At 43.2% G+C, this 25795-nt stretch overlaps 1 protein-coding gene and 1 pseudogene across 5 annotated transcripts in view; one reads left to right on the top strand and one right to left on the bottom strand.

Moving 5' to 3' along the window:
* LOC146987689 (solute carrier family 12 member 5-like) overlaps positions 1 to 25795 on the bottom strand; it is a 225551-nt gene that overhangs the window by 172708 nt on the left and 27048 nt on the right. The window lies entirely within an intron of this gene.
* On the top strand, positions 15583 to 19257 carry LOC146987690 (zinc finger BED domain-containing protein 4-like; annotated as a pseudogene).

Here is a 25795-nt window from a genome sequence, read left to right as displayed (position 1 = left end):
ATAACTTTCACACACACATTAAAACAGTGCGATTGGTTGAAAGCTGATAATTAGCCATGTGCTTATAAGCTGATTGGCCGAAACCAAGAACAAAGCCGCGTGAATGGCCAATCGCCATGTGTTAACGGCCGACATGTAAATCAGCTGTTTCGATGGGCGTTATATGAATAGAGATGTTAATGTGTCTCATAAGGTACTTTGCACATAGGCTACTTTCTGTAACTGGAAGAAAAACAGCCAGCTGGAAGAATGTGTTGCCTAAATCTTTTACTGTGTGGGAGATCTCCACCAACGTAGCCGGGGAGAAAGCAAGTGGGACCGTTCTGCCCAGTCTCTGAGCAGCGCACGTTTCACAGATAAGCTTCATAACGGGAGTAGCCTAATGTCAGTAGTTTCTGTTTAAAGCATGCTGTTTCAACCGCCCCTCCTCTGTGTCTCAAACGACCCGCATAGGTGGGACGTTTGAGACAAATAACAATATACGTTTAAAGTTATAAAACAGCGCGATCATCCAACATATGTGTTAAATTATAGCCTATGTAACTAAGAGAATAGACATGTGAGTTGTTGATCACATGATAAAAATGTTTGTTTACATAACGTCAAGGGCAGAGTCAAGGCAGCAGATAAATCACAAAACATCAACGCGTCCGTGAGCGCAGCGCACCTCATTTTCTCCTGTGAAGAAGAAGAGAAAAAAGAATCCCATGGTCCGACCTGACCCAGTTATTTAATGTTTAGGTTTATTTAGAAGAAGTCTGATCATGACTGCTGCTCTGGATCAGATTATTTGCTCATAATTCGGGTTATTTTCAAACAGTGGCCAAACAACAGATCAATTAATTATTATAGACTATATTTTCCATTTTTGCTAAGCGGTTTGTTCTGAATTAAATAAAAGCCTGTCCCATACAGCCGCGTGTGTTACACCGTGTTTTGTTGATGCTATCATCTTTGCCTTGCGCAGATGATCCTTCATAATTAAAAATAAAAAGTCCAGGCCGGCTGCATGGCTGACGGTGTCACCACTCTCATTATCACTGGCTGTTTGTGTTGTCTGTCAAAAAATTGATGAATGAAACCTATCGACTTTGTATCGGCCGCGTCTTCTATCGAGGGAAAGTTATTTATCCTATGTTTTATCGCCCAGCCCCAAAGTGACACAGACCCGTTCATTCACAAGAAATCATCCAGCTGCACTCTCAAACAAGGTGCGGAGTGAGAAATCTGCGGCACTACTGCACAGTACTGTAGTTGGCTCATTTTAAAAACACATTTTGGAGATGACGAGACAGATGACCGAAAAAAGAGAGTGAGACGTGGGCTATAGTCTACTGTAGCTGTCGTCGTTACATTTTGTCATTGAAAAACTAGGCTACTATATTATTTACTGTCTGCAGCTAGTTCTCCTTTCATCCTCTTGTATTCTGTATCATGAACAGCGCCACTCCTAATCGCGGCTACATTGTGTGACGTGTCATCATTGTCCCCAAAACGTCTGAGCAGTATTTAGTACGGTGCTGCCACCTAGAGGAAAACAGTTGTGGTGAAAAGACACGCGTTCACACGATCCTGCATTGCAGGACAAACCCCGCAATTTTGAACCAGTAACATCTGTATATCGTTTCCGTGGTTTCAGTCGTTGTCATAGTTGCGGTAAACACATGGATCTATAGAGGGTATGCGTTTACGTCATGTTGCCCTCGGCAACGCCCCGTTCGATCGGACTGAGTGGCAAAACAAGCGTCCCTCAACATGCTGGCGGATAGCGGTGGACTCATAAACTGGATAAAATATCTTATATCAAAACAAATTGATGTCAAAAGGAATCGACAGCCAGCTCCCCAAAAGCGTCTGCTCCACTGACACTTCCTGTAACGCAGTGTGACCATGGTACCTGCAAAGTGACTGTTACTGTGCAGAGGGACGAGATTACAGCAACACAGTCTCACCCCTTTGCGTCAAACGGTTGACGCTTGGTCAAGGCCCCTTACGTCAATATACTGACGTGGAGGGGGTACCCTCGAGGTCGTTTCTCGACGAATAGGGCCACTCATAGACTTGAATGCAAATCCCTCATCGTCGGATTTTGACGAAGGGGGGCGGGACCGTTTCTCCCTCACTCCCAGTGCGTCAACAGCCTGACGAACGGTCACTGTCCCTCCTCGTCACATGCCTGACTCATTAGGTGCCCGTTTTTCGTCAGGTTTTGACGCGCTCGGCTTTCAGTTGATTCCAATGTAGCCCCCTTCGCGGCGATATGTGACGCTCAGAGCAAGTGATCCAGCCGACCCGGCTGCGGCACTGACAGACGCTGTGAGCAGAGGAAAACTTTTTTTTTTTTTTTAACTTTTCCTTAAATCTTTATTGAACCTGATGCTGCTGTGTCTGACGTAGCTTTCGGCAAGGACGTCCTTTCGGTTATTTATTTATTTATTTATTTAGTGATCATGGTGTTTGGTGCAGAATAATCAATCAATCAATAAATAAATAAATTACGTCCTTGTCGGAAGCTGCGTCAGACCAGGAGGGGGGGGGTTGTGGATTCTACAGGTGAAGACCACTTCCGCGTTCAAAAAGCTGCTCTGTTTAATCAATATTCTGAAGAAAGATCTGACTATTAGCCACAACGCTGTAACCATCCAAGGAAGACTGTGTAACAATATTATGTGCTTCTGCTGAGTCCAAAAGCCCTTTGTAATATCAACTTTATTTTAAGAAAACACGCTTTGTTTCCAATGTCATATCACGGAGAAGCACTACATTACCCATAATCCTCATATTTATCAGCGACGTGTCTGATTGGTTGAGCTTGCTGTTACCAGCAAATGAAAAAATAAAACAAATTGAGCTTATATTATTTTCTTAGTAACTAAAAGGTCTTAACATCTTTTTTGTTTTCAACATTGAATAAAAAAAGGGTGCTATATTGTTAAAATTCAACAATAAAGTGCATAAAAGTTGGCTTGACTTCTTTCTTTTTTTTCATAATTTTCACCAGCATCTTTCTGGTCCACATCACATCATATTTATTGTAATTTTTAATTCAATGAGTGACATTTTATTTTTTATCTGAAAAACATTATTATGAATTCAAGGGTCAGAGGTCACTGATTAGTGTTAAATTTAACCTTTTTGACCCTGTTTCCTTGAATAAATCACTAAGACTTTGATGCGGGAAGCTGAGATTTTGATTTGATTTTGTTCAGAGCACTAGGGACAAAGTTTCTGTAGAATTTCAGACCTGTCGGACGTCCAGAAGGGTCACAGCTGACTGTCCAGGCTCGTTTCTCGGCCTTCAAAGCCTAGATTTAGAAGCCTCTGACCTTAAAGGAGAAATGCAATTCTTTAATAGCTTCCAGGTGCTTTGGCCTATCAGGCTGAATTTTTAGCTAAAGGAGCTGGTGTACGATCAGGAAGTAGGGGAGCTGTGCATAAAGCCAATTGGTAAGTGTCAAAGGTCACAGGGGTCAAACATCAAAGTGAATCCAGCCATTCCTGCTTTTTCTCAACAAAACATACACGCTTTAAGTTATCATCATGAAATATTAATAGGTTGTATATCAGAGAGTCCTCTATCAGAATATTTTGGTCCCGTTGCTCTAGGGGCCCCAGGGGGCCCCGGGGGGCCACTTGGCTTTCCCATGCTCCCACAGAGTTGGGTCTCGGGGTGATGGATAAGGGCCTCACCATGAGTCCACAGGCCAAGTTTCAAGTGATTTGGTCGGTTTCTATGGAAACGGCGGCCTCAAGGATACAGAGGAATGCGACTGTTTGAAGCCCCGCCTCTCGAAAAGTAATGGCTCAATCAGGACCAAACACACATCTACGCGTTCGTCTTGGGCCCCCGAACCATATATTACGAAATCAGAACTGTACGACTTTTGGAAATGTGTTTTGTCTATTTTGGCTTTTCTGACTAAGAGGGTCTCTCAAGCTTTAAGTCTGACAGACTCTGAGTCTGAAAAGCTGAAATTCTACAGAAACTTTGTCCCTAGTGCTCTGAACAAAATCAAATCAAAATCTCAGCTTCCCGCATCAAAGTCTTAGTGATTTATTCAAGGAAACAGGGTCAAAAAGGTTAAATTTAACACTAATCAGTGACCTCTGACCCTTGAATTCATAATAATGTTTTTCAGATAAAAAATAAAATGTCACTCATTGAATTAAAAATTACAATAAATATGATGTGATGTGGACCAGAAAGATGCTGGTGAAAATTATGAAAAAAAAGAAAGAAGTCAAGCCAACTTTTATGCACTTTATTGTTGAATTTTAACAATATAGCACCCTTTTTTTATTCAATGTTGAAAACAAAAAAGATGTTAAGACCTTTTAGTTACTAAGAAAATAATATAAGCTCAATTTGTTTTATTTTTTCATTTGCTGGTAACAGCAAGCTCAACCAATCAGACACGTCGCTGATAAATATGAGGATTATGGGTAATGTAGTGCTTCTCTGTGACATGACATTGGAAACAAAGCGTGTTTTCTTAAAATAAAGTTGATATTACAAAGGGCTTTTGGACTCAGCAGAAGCACATAATATTGTTACACAGTCTTCCTTGGATGGTTACAGCGTTATGGCTAATAATCAGATCTTTCTTCAGAATATTGATTAAACAGAGCAGCTTTTTGAACGCGGAAGTGGTCTTCACCTGTAGAAAGCTACGTCAGACACAGCAGCATCAGGTTCAATAAAGATTTAAGGAAAAGTTAAAAAAAAAAAAAAAAAAAGTTTTCCTCTGCTCACAGCGTCTGTCAGTGCCGCAGCCGGGTCGGCTGGATCACTTGCTCTGAGCGTCACATATCGCCGCGAAGGGAACTGCATTGGAATCAACTGAAAGCCGAGCGCGTCAAAACCTGACGAAAAACGGGCACCTAATGAGTCAGGCATGTGACGAGGAGGGACAGTGACCGTTCGTCAGGCTGTTGACGCACTGGGAGTGAGGGAGAAACGGTCCCGCCCCCCTTCGTCAAAATCCGACGATGAGGGATTTGCATTCAAGTCTATGAGTGGCCCTATTCGTCGAGAAACGACCTCGAGGGTACCCCCTCCACGTCAGTATATTGACGTAAGGGGCCTTGACCAAGCGTCAACCGTTTGACGCAAAGGGGTGAGACTGTGTTGATTACAGCTGTTACTGTCGTCCTGACAGTGACTCCCGACACTTAGGAGCTGCTTTTATTCTGAAAAACTCTAACAAGTCAAACTGTAGGATGTGTTAGAGGACTAAATTATCTGTCTAAACATCATAACTATGACACCTGAAACTGTAAACACAGCTGATCGATCGAAAAAAATGACAGCTCCAGCGAATTTACTTTCCGTCATTGAGAACAGGTTGTTGAATGTAACTCAGTCAAAGTGAGACGTATCCTCAAGATTTTTAGCAGCTCTGTTAGGTCATGTATGCTTTACATGCTGGCAAAGCTAGACATGTCAGACTTGTGTGGGCTCAGAGAAAATCGCTTCGTTACTTGCATCGTTTTTAAACTTTGGCGGCTCTGCCACTCGTCTCTTTGCCACTCAGTGGACGTTCCACAGCGACTTCCGAGTACTGTGACGTCATGTGCATACCCTCTATTAACGCTGGCTTTTAACACAGATGTCAATTTGTGTGATATCCATTGTTACAAGCTGGTGTGATGATCCATGCGTTTTACAGATTTTCATTGAAAAAAAAAAATCCATGCATTTACCGCAACTACCGAAACCATGGAAACGTAAACATAAAATTCCATCAGAAGAGCAAAACCGGCGTATGTTTTTGACGTTCAGAAAAGGGCGGATAAGTTAAAGATTTTCCTCCAGTAAATTTATTATAGAGTGCTTATTATTGTGCATTATAACACAATATGAAAATGTTGCTCAAGTTAAGTCCTTCTGTTTCTCATACATACTGTATGCTACACTGATTGAACATCAGCCTTAGGTCATGCTTACACATAACAACACTGGACAGATGTTTCAAAGCTCTTGCTTAGATCACCCCGGCCACTGGGAATATCTGGCCAAGAAAACACAGCCATGTCTTAATCTGCTTTCACAGCTAAGCATATTTAGCCAACAGGATTACAAGCATGACCATCACAGCGTGCACGTGTCAGTGGAGAATATGAAATCAATGTTTGGCGAACGCATAATCCTCTTATGGATCCACATGGGAAAAACACATACCAAATTATTAAGAGGTGTGAAGACTGAGTGTCCGAGTGAGACGAATGCACTTTCAAGAGATTTTAACAGCCCACTAATTACTGTGGTTTATTATTCTTCCAATAATTAACTTGTGTTTGTTCAGGGGTGATAAACACAGCCCAGGAGCCGGTATAAGGTCTGAGGTATGAAATTTACTGTATAGATGCGGCACAGAAACAACCTGCTCTCTCAGTTTTATGCACCACTTAATTGCGAAATGCAATATTCTAGAAATGTAGCCACGGGCATGAAATTATCAGCAGTAGACGTGTAGACATGGCAGGATTAGATTCTAAACCAACAAAATTCAGTTTTGCTGTTTTTTTTTATCTTGAAATAGTAAAGACCATTCTGAATAAAAAATAAAGATAATACATTATTGCACATCAATACATTAAAAAACACTGAAACTGGATTATCAATTGTAATAGTCCACAGAGGTAAATATCTCTCATCTGTTGAAGGTGCTCCTCTCAGAGTGTGACGTTTGGAGCCGGGATCCTACACACAGGATAAGAGTAGGCTAGATCTTGTACTGCTGATCTATGACTGAGCCAGATACCACAGTAGTGAGATGAATCACTCTGTAATTCTCCCACATTGCAATCGCTGCCAAGGAGAAGCCAAATCACACCAGTGAAAGTCAGAAAGCTAAGGAGCTCCACTGAACACTCTTAAGCCATCAAGCATTAATGAAATCTTCAGGAGCTGTTGTCAAGTCTGGTTTTAAACATCAAAACGACAACATTTATCACATTGAGCTTTTACATGCATCACTAAACTCAGTCCTGCTTAGAGTGCAGAAACCTTCCTCAGTAGAAAAAAAATCTATTTTAAATGGTTTCCTTGACTACACGGCATCCTAGGCATATCCATTAATAGAACACTGTGACGTTGATGCCGGTTTCCTTCCCTGAATAATGGCAGAGAAAAACAGAGAGGAAGAAATTGTCAGCCTTTCTGTACCACTGTAACGTCTAAAGGGATTCAACAGTCCAATCCATAGCACAGGACGGTGTAGGAGATTAGCGCCGACAAGACCTTTAGCCGTGAAGAAAGAGCGGTTCCGTGTTGAGCTTGCTGAGGCATCAGGGCGGGAGGTATCAATGGGGACACGGCTCCAGGGGTGGCACCAATACCATTGATATTTGCTGTGTCAAACAGCCTCAGGGGCATTATTCTGGGTATGAGGAAGACCAAGCAGTGTTCTTTTCAGCACGGCTGGAAAAGTGATAAATACACTCACCTCCACATCTGACTCAATAGAAAGCAGTTTAGGGGGTTCAATTGGTCTAGTTCAATTCAATTAGAGGTGCACACAAACAGCGCGGACAATTGACCTATGGCTAAGCCCCGCCCCCTCCACTCACTCGGACAAACAGTCAACATTCGGTGACAGGCGCTATGGCAGCTGTCACAGTAGGAGACATTTCACAGGAGGCAATTGATGGTTTTTGGAGACAGAAAGATTAAATATCATCTCGAAGTCACCAAAACTTAACTTAACTTTACTGCTATGGCTGCCGTTTGCCGCGAAACGCCGATAGCGACGGGCTAACTTCTGTTAGCCTGTCTATGGAGTTTTGCATTATACGTTAGCATTAAGCTAGCTGGCTTTATGCTTAGTTGTGATGCTGGCTAACATCCAAACATCTCTCACAATATGTTGCCTCAAATACGTTGTTGACTTAACTTAGAACAGGTGTAGACATCCTTGTTAAGTTTATCCACGTTTAGTTGGTGTTGTGGTCTACTGCATAACTTTATCCAGAGCAGACACTTCTCTTGGTTGAGATGTGGCTTGGGAAAGGGTTAAAAAAATACACCCCGTCGCCCAGCCTCTCGGGATACCTAGTGTCGGAGTTGCATGTACCCCATGCACACCGTTTGACCATTTTCAACTAAAATGTCAAGAAAAAACATATAAAAACGAATGAAAACTGACTAACTGCAATGCATTTTAATGGACGTGGAAGCAGAGAATGTCCGAGTGTATGGGCTAGCTATGCGCACTGTGATTGGCTCATCGTGTTTGGGGGCGTGGCTTAGCCATAGGTCAATTGCACTTGGTCAATGTGAGCCTAACACCGAAGGACAAGCCTTCTTCAAGCACTTCAACGCCTCGTCACTACTTTCCCACTTAAAGCAAAAAAAAAAAAAAAAAAGCAAATTTTTTTTACTGACACACACCTACACAGATGGCAAATACTCACACAAAAAAGAGAGGGTGAGGGATTTGGAGAAAGAGAGAGAATAAAATGAGGAGTGAACAGTCAAATCTAAAGTAATGGCTTCATTAGACGTTTGCACAGCAAGTGAGGCGAACAAATGATGGAAACAAGAATAATGCAATTGTAGAAACTTCATGAAGAATGTATCTGGTGCTCTCACATTCCTCTGTCTGTATTTCCCAGCCTATACACTTCTGCCATGAGAACAGGTTAACAACAGATTCATTGTTTTGTATAATTCTTGACGCATACAGCTTCAGAAAACCATTAGGAAACAATGGAAGATTTGCAGGCAGCTATGCAACATTGCCTATCTTTAACAGCAGTTTCCTTCACTGGAGACAAAAATCGATTTCAATTAAAACCCAACACTGGCCAAGGCAAGGCCCTCACTTCTGAGAGACAGGGGGAGATAGCAAGTGACAGCTTCAACATAAGCTGCTGACAAGCACGGGGGGCATGTATTAATTTGACCCAGATGTTAGGAGCAGATGAGCACTTGGACCTGCTCGATGTGTTAAAAGCCTCAACGATCCATTGATCAAAGCTTACATAATCAATTTACTCATGGGTGCCCTTTTCAGTTTTGCCTAAAATCATTTTTTTAATCACATAATTTTTCATAGTTTTTAATCAAAATACTAAATGCACACTAGACTCCATAAGGGGTAACATGAGGTTCACAACAATGCATGTGTTGTTTGTTTTCTGCCTTGATCAGATTTTTAGCCAAAATTTGGTTTTGAGGATGGGGGGGCACAAAGAGAAACAGTAGGCCAGTTGGCCTGCCTGATGACAGATCTCATAGAAAGTTTTTTTCTAGATAGCCTAATTCTTTGGTTTAAGGCAAACAAAATATATTTCAGGAAAACAATTTACTGTAACAGTCCAAGAGAAGGCAGCATCACTTCACAACTAAACAAAAATTATAAATAAATAAATTTGTCAAAAAATAAATCACTGTTGTAAAAAAATAAGCTAAATATCTGCATGCATGTCCCTGTGTGTTGGTGCTACATTATGCCCACATACGCTCTCTGATTACATTCTAACTTCAAGTAGTCTGATAGAAATGTCAGACTCCAGCATGTAGCCCAAAATTTGCTAATTTCATTTGCAGCCCAACACACACATTTATATGCTAACACTGCCCGGAACTGTCTACTGACAAGTGTTGTACAAGTAGGGGTGGGAATCTTTGGCCACCTCACGATTCAATTATAAAACAATTGCTAGTTGCGTTTCCATCCACCTTTTTTTATTCGCATTTTCACAAAATGCGCATAAATACTTGAATGGAAACACCGGAAATTCGAATAAAGGCAGTAAATGCGTATAAAAGTTTTTACGCTTTGGGGGGGTGGATTTGTCAGCGTATCATTTAAATGAAAATGTGACTTTTTGTTATGGAAACAGATTATGCGAATTGAGCCAGAGTTTGTGGGTGAAGTGCTGCTGGACTTTACCCAGCGACGTTCAAACCAGAGATGGCAAAAGTACTCATATTCTGTACTTAAGTAGAAGTACAGATACATGTGTAAAAAAATACTCTGGTAAAAGTAGAAGTACTGATTCAACTCCTTTACTCAAGTAAAAGTAAGAAAGTACAGGCTCTGAAATGTACTTTCAAAGTAAAAGTAAAAAGTAAAAATGAATTTTTGCCGTTAATGAAACCTACATCATTTGATAATTTTGTTAAACAAAAAACTGACCAGAGGCAGTGTTTTCCATTAATTAACGTTTGGGCCGCCACAGACCTCACAAAATAATAATAATAAGAAGAAGAATTTTTCGTTTCACCACCTCTCATCTCTGTCAGTCAGTCCACCTGCCGTCTCCCTTGCGTGCGGTCGCACCGCATGTACACACGTAGGCTACGCACAGACACACACATATGCACGCGCGCGCATGTACATACAGACACGGGCACATGGACAGGTTGCGCTTTGCCGCTCGTAAACGGTAAATGCGCTATATTGCGCTGATTGTACAGTGTTCAACCCCCCCCGCCGACCACCATCGCTTCCTTCCTCCATGCAAGCTGCCTCCATGTCGCTGCTACAGTACAAGTTGGTAACTTGGTTCCCCCCCCTCTCCTCCTCTCTTCTCCTCCCTCCTCCCTTCTCTAGTTCGTCACGTCTTTTACCGGTGCTTTTACGTCGTGTCAAAAAAAAAAAGTAACGAGCCTGTTTTTACAATGTAAGGAGTAGAAAGTACATATTTTTGCGTATAAATGTAGGGAGTAAAAGTAAAAAGTCGTCAGAAAAATAAATACTCAAGTAAAGTACAGATACCTGAAAAATCTACTTAAGTACAGTAACGAAGTATTTGTACTTCGTTACTTGCCACCTCTGCGTTCAAACAAATGGAGAACGGCGCCCCGGTCTCCCAGCTCTCGTCTCTGCACACCGCAACACAAACGTACTCCGTAACCCATAATCTTTTGTTTATGACGGTTAAGACTACACAAACACACGCCATAACATCGTTATGTAACGTTATCCACCGCTTATTGATTTTTCGCCGGCTTTGTTTTCAACAGATGCACATGGGCGAGAGGAGCATAACCAAAACAGCGGAAAAGCGAGTGGACTTGCACAGTTCCCGACTGTCTTTCTGTGTAAATATCTCATGTTACAACATGAAAACCTGCGGCTTATATTCAAGTGCGGCCTATATGTACAGTATTTTCTTTTAAAATTTAGCTGGTGCGGCTTATACAGGTGCGTCTATAGTCCGGAAAGTACGTAAATTGTCCATGATGTTGTTCAGCTGAGTCTCAACTGTTGGATACATTCACGCTCTCTTATGACGTAATCTCACAGCGTACTCCTCCTAATCGCAAAACACTAATGAATGGAAACGGTCATAAATTCGCATTTGCTTTTTGCGCATTTTCACAAAATCCGCTTTTAAATTCGATACGACTTGGATGGAAACCCAATTATTGACGCATCTTCAATTTATGTGTATTTTAGGGATGCACATGATTAGCCGTTCAACCGATAACAAGAACTTTGACCGATTAATACTATCAGTTAATTTTTTTTATTTATTAGCTCCTTATGTCATCAACTCATGAGGGTGTATCGACACGTGCAGACTTCCTCATGCCTTGAGTCATACTGTATTTCGCAGCAAAAAGTTACACTGGAGGACTGACAGTATGTGCCAGTGATGCAGTGCAGTCCCCGTGAAGGAAGCTCAGACAATAATGTAGCCTACACGGACAAAGATGTGCACCACCTGTAACAACAGACAGAGGAGCTGTCGGAGGAGCCTCAATCTGCTGTTCCTCTCTCTTCAGCCTGGTGTTTGGCTGCACTTTGTATAAAAACAGTTCAACATTGGATGATCTAACCTCCATCTGAGAACGATCAGCTGAGGCAGAGCACAATGGATGTGGTGCTGATCAGCTGTTGCAGCACATGCGTGTGTGTAACGTCAAGGAAAAAAAAACAAAAAAACATTGTCGATTGCAGTTCGCTTCCGCCGTCTACGCTGTAGAAGCCGAAGTGTTTCCACACATCTGCTTTTAAATCAGAAGGAGTTTGTCGGATCTCAAGGCGAGGTGAGTAGCTGCGGTCAGCCATGTTTGTTTTTTATTTTTTATTTAACCTTTATTTAACCAGGCAGAATCAATTAAGAACATTTGTTGTTATTTACAATGATGGCCTGACAAGAGGCATAAGCTTACTCTGTGCAGCGTGTCAGCTCCTGGTGCGCTCCCCATAGTGTCCCGGAGATGACGCGTACCGTGCTTCATAGTTACGCGTTTTAGAATTATCTGTATTACTCAAGGCGGCAGTTGTCGGTCTGAGAAGTGAAGCTCACTTCCGCGTCCAAAAAACTGCAATTCTCTTGGCTGCCACTGGGGGCTGGTGTCAGAAAGCAGCATTCTCCATAGACCCCCATGTTAAAATCGCCGACTTTATATCCTCAATAAACATGATCAAAGCCTGGTGTCAGCACGTTTTTTAGTCTCAATTGATAGTTTCTACCCCCGCACACACTCTGAGGGGGGTGAATTTTTTTTAAACTCTACCGTTTTACTATTATTAGGTTAAAATTCTGGCCAATTAGAGCGCAGAAACGTTGAGTGACAGGTCAGGAGCGGTCCGTGGACAGCTGCTCTGAGGCCAGTGGGCGGGTTCTCGGCCGGTAAATCCAACATGGCGCTGTTCAGGCCGCCATATTTGAGTCACAAAAACGACTCCCCAAAACCAATGGGTGACGTCACGGATGCTACGTCCATATTTTTTACAGTCTATGGTATTACTTTAACAGATTTAAATAATCGAAATGTGGACGTTTGTGAATCGATTCAGAATTGTACAAGTGCACATTGCTGCATTTCTTTACATATCTCAGTCTGTACTTGAAGTTTCTTTTTTTGTTACTTATAAACATAAGTAGATTTGAAGCAGAATAGACGGCATAATTGCTACTAATTCATGTACAAATCAGACGAGTAGATTATGCACATCGTGTAAGCGTACAAAAAATGTACTCAGATTACTGTTAGACCAGAAAGACAAGTGATGTCATATTTTACTTTTGGATTTTACTTGCTGAATTTTCAACTTCAACGAGAGTGTGTGCATGTGTGTGTGAATAATTCAGAGGAGGACACAGGACAGCAACACTTAGTGTACACCAGCAAACCTCTACTTTGTCATCTAGTGAATAACTCTTGGTTGCCAATGCCTACTTGGCTACAATTTGTGGACCTTTCAGTCAGTGCACATGACATGTCACATACAGTATGTCATCTGGCATAAGTGGGTAATACGTGCAAGCTGTGACAGGGCATTGTGCGGATCTCCAGGGAAGACAAGCCCTGACCTTTCATGGTCTTGGGTGGCTATGTTGTCAAGCTCCTCATGTCAAGTGCACAGGAATCCCCACCATCCCCGCCCACACACTAACACACACTAGCAGATACAGGCACACATATATATAGTGCACTCACTGCACTCACGATACACACACACCGATATGTTCACTCATGCAAACACACACACACAGACAAACAACCACCCCCCAATCATGCAATCCCTTTCATTAATAAACTATGCCTGTGCCTGGAGAGGAGTTCAAGCATGAAAGACAAAAGCATTACGTAACACATGGAATTCTAAATCATAGGCTCGGCTTTGGGTTTTAACAAGTGGGAGTGTTGGCCTTAAATAACGAGGGACGCTTCACACTGGGTTTGCCTCATCTAGTCCTGCATGCTTTAGTGGCAGGGGTGGGCTAATGTGCTGCTAACTGCCCTCAGAAAGTGAGAAACAAACTGACTTTACACTAGACCAGTCTGGGTCCGGGACCGCTGGTGGTCTGTGAGCAACCCCTAGTGGTCTGCGAGGTGACATGGTAACATATCGCGTTTCAAAATTTACTGAATTTTTAAACCATCTCAAAGACATTTTAAATCGAAAGCAACTGGACTTGGTTATTGAAGACGTCTCACCTCCAGTCGCAGCCTGGTCAGATGCGAACATGATGAAGCCTCTTGGATGAGAGGTGAAACGTCTTCCTAGACAAATAACCAAGTCCAGTTGCTTTCGATTTAAAATTTCTGATCTGGACAAATGAGAATATTCACAGGCTTATTGTATTTTTAAACTTCCTGCGACATACGGTGTGTTGTTTTCAATATTAAAGTGACAGTTCAGCTTTTTTGACATGGGGTTGTATGAGGTACAAATGGCCACTAATGATCTAAAGCCTGCGAGCTATTTCAGGAAGCCAACTCAAGCTGCGCTGTCACTCACATGACATATCTCACGCAATCATACACATCCTCCCAATTTGGCAGGGTGGTTTGGGTTTTTAAGATGGGCGACTTACCCATAGTCCTCTTTGCATGTCTATGACATAGCAGTAGAGTTCCAGGGTTTCCCGCAGCGCTTTCCTGTTAAGGCGGCCGCCTTAACAACAAAGAGCTGCCGCCTAAACTAACATCTTTAAAAAAAAAAATGATGGCCGCACGACAGGTCAGACACCACCTTAACTAACAAATTTTCTGGGGGAAACACTGAGTTCTCAATTTCAACCCAAGCTCGAGCCCGACCCGAGTAAGCCTGAAAAGTCGGGTCGGTTTGGGCCAACTAGTTTAGTTAATTGGGCAGGCTGAGTCGGGCTAGGACAGGGACGGCTCATCTCCGTCCGAAGATGAGATAATAATTGGGAATAGGGATGTATACCGTGGACCGGTACTTTTCGGTACCGGTCCGTAATTGGGTCGGTACCAGAGTACCGTTAAGATTCTTGCTTAACGGTACTCTTATCGGTCCTTTTTTTTTTTTTTTTTACTTTATTTTAGAGATTTTTATCTGAACGTCTCATGGGAACGTCTGCGTCTACCCAGCTGTCGCGTACGTAATTACGTGCCGCCGTCGACAGGTGATGGCGCAGCGCCTCGTGAGCTCAGGCTGAGCCATCATGTTGAGGGTGAAGCGCTCCAAAGTTTGGGCGTTTTTTGCCAAAGTGAACGATAATGTTGCTCGATGTAGTCTCTGTGAAAGAGAGGTTGCGTCCAAGGGGGGCAACACCAGCAATTTGACAAAACACTTGGAGCGCGGACACAGCATGAAGCTAAAGGAGTGCGGCGTGTTCGATTGCTATAAGAAAGCTAGTCAAGTTAGCAGCCCGACGACGGCTAACGCTAAAGACTGCAGCACCGTGTCAGCGCCAGCGGCAACCGGCTTCGTTTCTGCGACGTCAAGTCACGGTAAGTTTGTTGTAAGTTTGTTAAGTTTGTAGTCATTACAGCATTGATATTGGCACCGTGCTGATATGTTACGTTAATCCTGTAGGCGGCATGAACCAAGCAGCAGCTACCACAACAACTCCGCCGCCACTGCAGACGACCCCATTCACAATCGCCAGACAAATGAAGATGACAGCTGAAAGAATACACGAATGCCACAGAGTCGTCACAAAGTTCATTGTGAAGGATCTGCAGCCCTTTGCTACAGTCGAATCAAAGTGGTTTAGGTAGGCTAAATAGGCAGTAGTTAGTTAGTCCACTTGAAGTCATTGTGTGAGCAGCACTGTTAACATTAGCTGTCTTGTTAATCATAACATAATGAATCGTATAACTAAATATGTATTGCTTTTTCCGTGATGATGATTGTTAGGGAGATGACCAGAGCCCTTAACCCAGGTTACACCCCCCCTTCCAGAGAAGTATTGTCAGAGACCCTCCTTCCAGCATGGTACAACGTTGAAAAGAAAAATCTCATAGCTGAGCTTGCTAACGTGCCAAAAGTGGCCATCACCAGCGATGGGTGGACAAGTATTACCCAAGATCACTATGTCACCGTCACACTCCACTATGTGAATGAAGGCCAGTTACAGCAGAAAGTACTCTCAACCCAGGCAGTATATGAGTCACAGAGCGGTCCAGTTGTGGCTGAAGAGATAGGAGAAGTGCTTGAAGAGTTTGGTGTTAGAGAAAAAGTTGTAGCCATGACAGTTGATAACGCAGCTAATATGGACGTGGCTGCACGTGAGCTCCAAATCAGAAAGCTGGGATGCTGTGCACACACTCTCAACCTCAGTGCACAAAAGGTCTACACCATCCAAACTATTTCCAAGTGGGCTGCAAGGATCCGTGATTGTGTTGTGTGGATCAAGAGATCTTCTATTGTGAAGAACGTGGTCGCGGAAAAGCAGAGACTTCTGGGTAAGAAAATAAGCCTTGTCATTATTTCAGTATCATTCATCAGGAGCCACAGCAGCACTACATATCTAAACTGATTTCAATGTGTCTGTCCATAATGTGTTTCAGGCATGACTGTCCATACTGCTATTCTGGATGTAAGGACCCGCTGGAATTCACTGTATCTCATGGTTGAACGATTTATTCAGATGTACCCAGCCATACAAGCTGCCCTCTTAGATCCACGAGTCAAAAAGCTGATGAAGAGAGAGAGGTAACCTGACACTGCACTAGTAGTTCAAATTAATACATAAACTATAGATGTAGAATAAGTAACTAACATAATAATTATTGAATGATTTAAAAGGTGAGTTCATATCAGAATGATTAAAATTCATGACATGATAAATAATTATTGAATGATTAAAAAAATTAGTTAATATCAGAATGATTAAAATTCATATAATAAAAAAATATTGAATGATTTAAAAAGTGAGTTCATATCAGAATGATTAAAATTCATGTTGCCATGATAAAAATGATTGAATGATTTAAAAAGTGAGTTCATATCAGAATGGTTCAAATTCATGTCATGATAAAAACAAATGCGATTGCAGAATAAATACATGTTATGTAATAATTTCATCTCAGACTTGAAAGGTTCACAGAGGATGACTACAAAAAAGCCCAGGAGTCCACAAGTCCACCCTGGCTGTATCAAGTGACAAACAGGCCACCTGCAGCCAGATTCTCCCTATAATGACAAAGCTTGAGAGCCACTTCAAAATCGCAAATGATGACTCACCGTTTGTGACCACCATCAAGGAGAAAGTCTGGGGTGACCTGTCCAGACGTTATCAGGTGCAACCCCCACCCCACCCCCCCAAAAAAACCTACATTATCATCTCAATTCATACATAGCTGGCTGTTCGCCGTAGAGACAAGATATACATCTATATTCATACTCAATATGACACTTCCAATTTCTCGTATACAAAATGTACATTGTACTTCTTTGCTACTCCTTTGCAACAGCATTTTGTTTCTCTACTTACTTACTTACTTTTTACAAAGACAATAGTCAAATTATGTGAAACTATTGTTTGTTTTATTTGTGTATAGGATGATGACCTGATAGAATTCTTGGAAGAGGCCACCACCATGGACCCTAGGTTCAAGGAGAGGGTCAACAAGCCAGATGTCTTTGACCGGCTGATGGAGGTAGCAGCAGCGAGAGAGGTGAGTAAAAGTCATCACAATTTAACTTCAAAATTATTTGCAATGCACGACACATTTATTGAGGCAATCTAATCTCCCACCCTCAGCTGTCAGAGGATGTGACAATGATGATGACAATTCCGAATGAAGCTGAGTTCCAGGGGGAAGAGGAGGAGGAGGAGGAGGAGGAGAATGTAAGTTTGACGTGTTTGTGTGATCCTATGTTGTGTTGTGGCAAAAAGCAATCAACTTGACTTAAAAAATATTGTCTTGTTTTATATTTCAGCATCCAAAACCGGCGTCTGCTCTCAGTGAACTCTTTGCCGAGGAAGACCGAGAACTCCAAAGGCAGCTCACCCAGCAGCGGCACAATACACCCACAATTCGTGATAGACTGAAAAAAGAACTCGAAATTTACAAAGATCTCCCCTCTATCCCAACCGAACGGGACCCTGTCCGCTGGTGGTGGGGTAAGATGGACACTCTTCCTCTTCTTTCAGCGCTTTCCTTCACTTACCTATCCGTCCAGGCCTCATCAACACCATCTGAGAGAGTGTTCTCGACTACAGGAGACACTCTCTGTCCAGAGCGGTCTCGGTTACTCCTAGACAAAGTTAATATGCTGCTCTTTCTAAACAAAAATTGTTGAGTGTGTGTGAATGGGTGAATGTATGATGTTGTAAAAGCGCTTTGGGTTATGTTGCAGTTATAGTAAAGCGCTATATACAGTTTTTGCTCTGTGTGTGGCTGTGTGCAGTGTGGATGTGGGCATGCATACATGCATGCGTGCGAACATGCATGTATGCATGTATGTGTGGATGTGGGCATGCATGCATGCATGCGTGCGTGCGAGCATGCATGCGTGCGAGCATGCATGCATGCATGCGTGTATGTGTCGATATATACTGTATGTATGCCTTGTACAGGCTCCAGTATATTACCATGTATGGGTCTGTTTGTGTACAGTCTGTTGGATTGAACAAGATGTTGTGAAACTGTCCTGGAAACTTTATTAGTAATAAAAAAAAGGTTGACTCTTTTAACATCTTGTAACGTCTTTCTTTTTACACAAAATTACATATTGTAGTATCGATAAGAGTATCGATAAGTATCGGTACCGATAAGAAGTATCGGTATCGGTATCGATAAAATCCTAACGATATACATCCCTAATTGGGAACGGTGGTAAATTGATCGGTCGGCCATTATTTGAAGTTTTACGGGTACCAGAGTCCTGTCACCAAGCAGCAAAGGACACCACCGCGTCTCCTTCTCTCCGTCTTCTCGCTCTGCACCGGTGGGGTGCATTCACTCTCAGCACAACATTTGAACGGAGCGGAGCCGCTATGAGCCCCGCGGGCACACAAGCAGCGCTTCTTCCTCCCCGCACATCGCTTTTACCATTTTGATGGCAGCTGGCAATATTAATGTCTCAGCAATGGTATGCGGCTTCATAGCCCTAGCAATGAGCTCACCTCAAAAGACGCTCTCAGTGCCCGGTCACTCAAAGCTTTTTTGAAGTGCACTCGCTGTTTATTCAGCTCGGCATATTTCTTTTGGGAAAAAGATCTTGGTTTGTCAACATGTTCTCTTTGTGTTCTCTCCAAGTGTCTTTTAAGCTTGTTGGGTTTCATACTTTCGGCAGATAGGACGTTAGCACACAACAGACATCGGCTTCTCCTTGTTGCTTTCAATGACGCTTGTAAATCCATAGGCTGAAGGAATCTTTCGTCGTATTTTCTCTGTCTTTTTGGTGCCTGTTTCTCCGTTCCACTTGTAACTGTATACGGGGCGAGGCGGGCGAAGAGGAAGAATCTTGTTGACACAGTGCTCACTGCACCCTCTCTCCCTCAGGAGGGACGGGGGGCCCCTGCCCCCAGCACGACTGCCGACCGGAGCGGACTGTCCTCAGTGCACCCCGACACCATGAACGCTAGGATCCAGTCTCTGGAATACAATGCTCTCTCCTCTGCTCTCTCCTCTCTTAGGGACACCCTTTGTGAGGTTTATCCACAACGAGGAGCTAGACACCTACCTGGCTATCATTTTGGATTTGGCTCTCACTTGTGGCGGCTCGCTCTTCTATAAAACTTTCTCTGCCAAAGCAACCATGGACATTCAGAAATGTAACCAGATATTGGACTGGCCCATTGTTGATTTTTCTCTTATCATCAGCAGCCACAAAATATTAGCCTGTTCATCTGTGGTTCCTTCTCTCATGCAACCTCACTGTCCAAGAACCACTCTGCAAGAACTGTCAATTCCAAAGTTTCCGCCCCTGCCAAATCAATCTGTGGTTCACACTGCGGGTAATCAGGCAAAGCACCAACCTCTGGATACAAATCCCCCTGCAAAATCAAGGAAATAAACATGAAGCATCCATTGACTCCCATGAATGTCCCAGCTCTCTCAAAGGCTTCGTCTAAACATCCTAATAGTGTTTTGTGAACCTATCTGATCAAGGGCTTGGACTGGAGCCGTGGGCCGATAACTGACCGTCACCAACAACGGGAGCCTCCAGTGTTATGTTTTAATGAGCAGTGAGGGCCGTTGTGGTGAGCTGGGAAGAGGGTGTTAGCTGAGGATGCTAACCACTACCACTAGACTAGCCGAAGCTAGCAAGCTAGCTCACTACAACGGCCCTCATACTTGTTACCAGTCAAGGCATACATAGTCACCACCACACAGGACTAGAAACCCATACCGTAGGTCAGGGGTACTCAAATACATTTGTCGAAGGGCCAGAATTTTTCTGAACAGACACCTTGGCACATTCAAATAGGCCTAGATTGAAATTAAATTCACCTTTTTTCGTCTAATAATTTAAATATTTTTATTTTACTTGTAAGCACATCATTTTTATTTATACACTTAATGGTGTTTTGTAAATGTCTTGACATTATCATATCATCATTTACATATCATGCTAGAGCTTTACACTGCTGACTTGTATCCTCAGACATGCCCTGTGATTTTCAGCTTAAATATGACCTGACCATCACAGGACATGTCTGACTCTGTTCTGAGGATACAAGTCATTGGTCCTGAAATGTGTGTTTCTCTTCTATACTAATACACATTCTACATCTCGGAGGCGACGTCTTTCCACACACGGGCTTCACCTGTCAAACGAGACAGAGCTCAGTGGGAAACAGTAGGAGAGACACAGGCCGAGGGAACCGGGACACAACAGCGGGGGAGAAGCAGGTCGTGCAGCTGTGCACCGCAGACGTGCACGAAAAAACAATTGCGTTTCATCAAATGCGCGCGGCTACGGCTTTTGAGTTGTGAGCGTGCATGACGTGCGGCTACATTGAATGGGTTTGAGCGCGCGCAAAAGACTCTTCATCTGAACGGCCCCCCATGCATGATGCACACACAGGCAGGGAAAACCCTGCAGTCCAGCCCGCTCCCCAAACACTCGCGCATGGTGATTTGGGTTCGTCGGCGTTTCTGTATCCCAGTGCAGGGCCTCACAGGCACACAAACGCTCCGCACGTTTCCATGTCCCAGCGCTTTGACTTACAGGCGCACGGAGCCCGAGAAATACAGTATACAGTAATATGTAAACTAGTAGAACTCAGTCGCGGGTCTGATTGGAAGGTTCGGCGGGCCGGATGCGGCCCGCGGGCCGCCTATTGAGTACCGCTGCCGTAGGTGATGATTAATATGGATTTCTTATATCTTATCTTTTTAGAAGTCTAGCATTTATTTTTGAGCAAAAACCTCCAGACCAGGCTAATTATGTCTTCATAGTGCCTCCGTGTTAACTTGTCCAAGGTGTTGATGTATTTCATGTTGTTTTTTATTGTCATGTTGATGACTGTCCACCTCAGTTGTCAACACAGGTTGATACGGTTTTTCAGGGTTTATCCGTACAAGATGACGGACACTCCCCTCAAATGACGTCATCGAATACTATCTATTGAAGGATGCAATTTAGCCATATGCTACACTTACACCTTCATCACAGGCTTTTTGTAAATGGAGAACTTTGTCCTCTTGAGTCTGCCGTACATCTGACACAAAACCGTCCACCACATGAAACACTTGCAACGTCTTAAAAAAAAAAAATGTATGTGATATTCGCCTCCCCCCCGGACGATGGTCGCATCCTCTCACACACATACACACCACAGTGAAGCGTGCATGCATAACAGCAGCGCGTGTTGAGAGCGAAACTTAATACGGCACGGCGCGGCGCGGTGCGCCCCCACCCCCCCCCCGTCGACAGGTCAGACACCACCTTAACTAACAAATTTTCTGGGGGAAACACTGCATCTGATAGTCACTGGCACCGACGTCAGATTTCCCCTTGTCTATGAAAAAAACTCCAGCGAGTTTTATCCGATCACGGGAAGAGTGGGGCAACTCTTCACGGAATGCGATCGAGTGGGATGATGCTGTATTCAATACAGCTCAGGAACACGGGTCAAACCCATCCTGTACTGGTTCAAAACGGGATGCGCTATTTAAGCCTCAAATAGGCTGCTCTTGATCCCTCAAAAGCCATTCTCCTTATTCTACGACCATGCTTTTAGGGTTGGGCAAACGTCAGACAGCGGAATCGGAATCGGAATCGCTAAAATCCAAACGATGCCCAACCCTACATGCTGTGCAGATGATCAAGGCGGCAGGGGCCAGGGCATGGCTGGGAAAAGCAGACATTACTGATGTCTTCAAAGTAATGCCACTTCACCCCTTGCAGTGGCATCTTTTTGGCGTTAAATGGCGTTCCAAGTTATATTTTTCCATCAAGCTAAATCTGCAGATTTTTAGATATGAATTCCTGATTAGGCTTGGGCGGTATCCAAATTTTGATACCGTCAAACTTCCTCCACATTTTACCATGGTATACGGCAGCCATTCTCAACCTTGGGGTCCCGACCCCAGTTGGGGTCGCGAGATGATTTCTGGGGGTCGCCAAATCATTTTGGAAAAATATAAATATGCAAAATTAATTAATTAATTAATGTAGCGTCCGACCGGACGATAGAAGGACGACGAGCGACTCTCAAACATGCATTTTATTACTCAAAACCAGTTACTGTCGGCCGTAACTACACCAAAACAATAACAACGAACCTGTCCACTTGTCTCATGTCTGCCCTTCTCATTTCACACAGACACCGCTCTCTCTCCTGCCCCTCACCTCCCCTCACCACCACACAGGGCCATGCGTTCACAGACAGTCTGAAATCGCAGAACTTAAACTTAATCATTAGGCTACTTAAACATTATAACAGTAAAGGTCGTTACAGAGAGTTGTTTTAGTTGTTTTTTTTTCCGCTTCATTGTTTGTCCAAAATTCATTGTATCAAGCGGTATGGTTCTGGTCTGTGCGCGTGAGATTCTGGTAAAAACAGGTAATGGAGACACCTTAACTTTGAAAAAAAGTCTCAAATATCGCAAAATCATTTTTACGCTCTCATGAGGTGGTTTTCCAGACGTTATCGATATAAACGTGTATCGTAAAAGTGCTATTGAAACACTTATTTACATTTACACGTCAGTTGAGTTGTGTGTGTCCAACTGTGTTGACTGGAGGGGATAAATGAACGACATGTTTCTTGGCATGCATTGCTGACCTGGGCATTGTTTCTTAATGAATTAGAAACATTTTTCTTATCATTCCCCTTTTCCGTGCATGGTTGAAGGAGACTGGCTTGCATCCACGCTCCACTCGCTCCTGCGCCGACAGGTCCTCGCATGTCACATAAACCAGCCCGGGTGTGTGGACACCGCATCAACTCGCCACCCGCATCTATTTAAACTACGTCACTTTGTTTTGTTCTTTTGCCCTGATGAAAACCTCCAGGTCGAAACATTGGCCATGGAGACAAAACTACAGCAGCCAATACATTTTTTCAGCGCAGGGATCAAGAACTAAAAAGGCAAAAAAAAAAAAAAAAAAAAACCCACCGCGGACAGCGCTGCGCTTTATCCATCATGCGTTCACACTGGCGTGCGTGTGTGTGTGTGTGCGTGTGCGTGTGTGTGTGTGTATTTGTGTGTGTGTGTGTGTGTGTGTGTGGAGGGGGGTGGGGGGGGGGGGGTCGCGGACAGAAGTGCATGTTAAATTGGGGGTCGCGACTCAAAAAGGTTGAGAACCACTGCATACGGTATTACCGTGACTAATTAAAAATGATGACGTGGGCTAAGTGGCATTACCAAACATTGGCTTGTGTCTTCACCATTCAGAAACTGAATACTAGGGCTAAACATTAGCAGACCAAAATCTCATTGGTTGATTGGTCTCAGAAAAAAAAAAAAAAAACATTTGGAGCCCTGTCTTGTCAAAATTAAGTCAAAATCAATATGACCGAACTGTATATGAAAGGCTATAGGGCTTTTATTTTGAAGGGCCAGATACAGGAAGTCAAGACACGCACTCGCTGTCAGTTTTTTTTTTGTTTGTTTTTTACACGGCACGGCAGGTCCGGTCCCTTTTTTTTTTTTTTCTTGTCAAGAGCGATTTTTCCTATGTTGTTCCAGACGTTTCTGGTTTGGAGACGTAGGCCTATCACAGCTGTTTTCAACGATTAGCGGGACCCGTCCCACAGGCTCACCGGCGGTTTGTCTCACAGTGTCACGGAGCAGAGACATGATAGTCCCCGCTGCAGTCAGAGTCCCGCACCGCTCCACGCCGCGGACCGCCCACCCCACCCGCCGCAGCTCAGTCACTCACCCTCCTCATCTACTGTGTTTATTGGTGATAAACGGGCATAACGGTAAAACCCGACCGACTTGTTGAAACTAATCAAGTTCATAAACTGTGTGCAGAGCGATCTGGCAGTGTGATGTGTGTGTGAGTGAGAGTGACTATGACGGAACGTGTGCGAGGGGGGGGGGGTGTAAAAGTAGGCTAAAACATATTAAACTAACTGAAAATTCAACCACACATAAGTGCTACTGGACATATAATCAATTTTAGACATTAAATTACTTTTATTTAATATTTAATCCTCATCTCCTGTATAAGTGCATTGCATTTTTTCATGACGGTATTGAAACTGATACCGTTGCTATTTTTAAACACCTGCAATTTACGGTATTACCGTAATACCGCCCAAGCCTATTCCTGATATCCAGTTTCAGTCTCATTTATCAGAGTTTATTTAGAAATTCTTTCAGACACACCTTGCACTTTTAATCATTTACATTCCATTCCATCCTGAATGGTTTGTCAATAAATAAAAAGTCTGTACGGGGCTTTAAATAGACTGTTTCTAATTGTCAGAGAGAGAGAGAGAGAGAGAAAAAAATAAAATAAAATAATAATAATAATAATTAGGGCTGTCAGGTGATTAAAAAAATGAATCTAATTAATTATAAAATGTGTAATTAATTAATCTAATTAATCGCATTTTAATCTTATATCTGCTAAAGGTACCCAAATAAAGAATTCAAATTCTAGGACGTTACAAAATTGTATTGCATGACTAATCAATTGAATACACTTAGAAGAGAAGATTTGAAATCCACATTTTTATTGGTGAAGTGCGTTTCATAAATGAAATTTAAAAGAAAATGGTCAAGTACATCCCAGCAAACCAATTAGGCCAGGTGAGGAACCAAAGCGCAGCGCCCTGGAGCGGAGGCAGTTTCAGATCGGCGCCCATGTTAACCGGTCTGCCTGGTCGCACATCTTGGGTTGCGGGGCGCCGCTGCAGCGCTTCAGTTCTACAGTATTTTTCACACGAGCGCCATTGTCAAGCTGGAGAGACTAGATCGTACCAGACAGGAAGTCGGGCTCAGAAAAGACGAGAGAATCCGGTCAATTTTCAAAATAAAATTATTAAATGATGATTAATTAAGTTGTTGCTTGTCCGTCTATTTGTCAGTTGCGTCTGCATGCGAGACACACACATCCATTCATACAGAGCTAGAGACAGACCTGTGTGTGTGGAAAGCCGAATACAGACGGGTATAGATGCGAGTGGAGTCGATGTTTGACCAGGCGCGGAGAGAGCAGGAGAAGCAGCTCCCTGTGCAGCCAGCCAAGCGCCTGTGAGGACGGCGCGCTGCTCCTGCTCCGCTTCCGCGGGCAGTGTCCGGGCTGTGAGTCGCGTCCATGTCAGTCAGTCTGTTGTCACTCTGCTTTGACTAGAGACGCAGGTGGGAAGTGACCAACACATCCGGACAAGTTCCTCGGTGCTATGCTACCGTGACGTGCCACTGCCAAGTAGCCAGGGTCATTCAATGGGCCAAATTTAAAGTGCTCGCGCATTGAATTGCCACTCAGAATTAATTGCGTTAATTTTTCCAACGCGCTAATTTGCAGTGTAATTAATTAATCTAATTAACGCGTTAAACTGACAGCCCTAATAATAATAATAATAATAATAAATTAACAACTGGTTGAATCTCACAGCACACCACAACTTAAACGCACAATGGCAACCCAACACAGCTGATAAAAAAGCACAAGTATATTGAAAATGTATCCAGACAACTCAAGATAAGGAATTGTTA

Source organism: Trachurus japonicus, chromosome 5, assembly GCF_045865225.1.
Source record: "Trachurus japonicus isolate A0001 chromosome 5, Traja_1.0".
Lineage (NCBI taxonomy): Eukaryota > Metazoa > Chordata > Actinopteri > Carangiformes > Carangidae > Trachurus > Trachurus japonicus.
This window is presented reverse-complemented; position numbering and strand designations above follow the sequence as displayed.